The following is a 1,363-nucleotide window of genomic DNA, read 5'->3' on the forward strand; positions in this document are numbered from 1 at the left end:
TTGAAGGAGAGTTCTGGAGAAGCCGCAGCACATCCCCACCTGATGCCATGAGGAATGGCTCCCCTTTGGTAGTGCGGTTCTCTGGAGCTTGGGCACCTCGTACTGCACAGGGCCCAGCTTTATCTTTCTTTGCTCCGTATGATCTTTGCTTCAGGACTGGCTTACCCGTGATGGGACAGCCCAGCACTGACTGTATGTTCCTATCCTTCTGCCCTTTGCAAGGTGATGGGGACAGCCTCTGGCCAGGAGCTGCCCATTTTACATCTTCCTCCTCCTTCCGTGGACCTACAATAAAAGCTCTCTCTTGCACTGTAATCTTGACCTTGATGTTTTTATTTTCCTTCTCCTTCCCTACTTCCCTCACATCTCACAGTTTCTGATTCTGGGCTGCAAGCTGCTCCCAAAGCATTGGCTCTGGGACATCTGCCAATTGGGGCTGTGCATTACTGCTGAGGATCACAGTGCATCGAGGTCCTGCAGAGCACATCCCACTGAGTTTCCTCCCTTCTCACAATTGGTATAGTGACACCTCATAAACAAGCCTCACTTTAATATGTTTACACTCACTGGATGTTCCACAGGGCCTCTTCCACACCCTCTGCCCACTAAGGGCTGTCCATGCCTGTTTCACATCCTTTCTTGCCAGGCCAGTAATCACACATGGAGGTCAGAGGAAATGGGAAGACAAGCAGTGCTTGGACAGGGCTCCTGCCACCTGCTAATAGTGACCCTATGTTCATAACTTGGAGGGGGTACTGGAGGGGGTAAATGAGGTACATCCCCATGTTCCCAAGGTTCCACTCACAGACATGAATGGAGCACAGCCATTTTCTGACCCAGGGAGCACAAAGGTCTTGAGGCAAAGTTTGGAGTTCCCCCTTGTCTGATGTCCTTTACTTCCCCATACGTCTTCTGGTCCCGTGATCCAAGCACTGTGCGCTGCTCTTGTACAGAGGTGATTCCTGCCAGGAATGTCAAGTTGGGCAGTGGAGCAGCAGACTGGTCAGTGCTATGGACATCAGAAGAACATGTGCCATCGGCAAGAGGCATAGGTTTCCTGCACTGGTTGAATGGAAAATTGTCCTTCCTCCATTGACCTTCTTTCCATGCCTATTTCTTCCCTCCTTCCTCACCTCTCTGCTGGCTCCTGTGTGATGGGGCTCCGCCAAACCCCATGTTTTGCCTCCTGTGGTGTCCCATGGGGTGTCTGCAGGCCCATTGATGGGAGGTGGTGGCTGGTCCCCATTGCTCTGATATGGCCAGGTGTTTTGTGGGGCCTAGGTCCTGGAGCGTTGTGTGAGAAGAAGAGCAGCAGAGGGCTCAGCACTGCATTCACTGCATGGGGCTGAGTGAAGCAGCGTTG

This window comes from Meleagris gallopavo, unplaced genomic scaffold (assembly GCF_000146605.3).
Source record: "Meleagris gallopavo isolate NT-WF06-2002-E0010 breed Aviagen turkey brand Nicholas breeding stock unplaced genomic scaffold, Turkey_5.1 ChrUn_random_7180001955214, whole genome shotgun sequence".
In the NCBI taxonomy this organism is placed as follows: domain Eukaryota; kingdom Metazoa; phylum Chordata; class Aves; order Galliformes; family Phasianidae; genus Meleagris; species Meleagris gallopavo.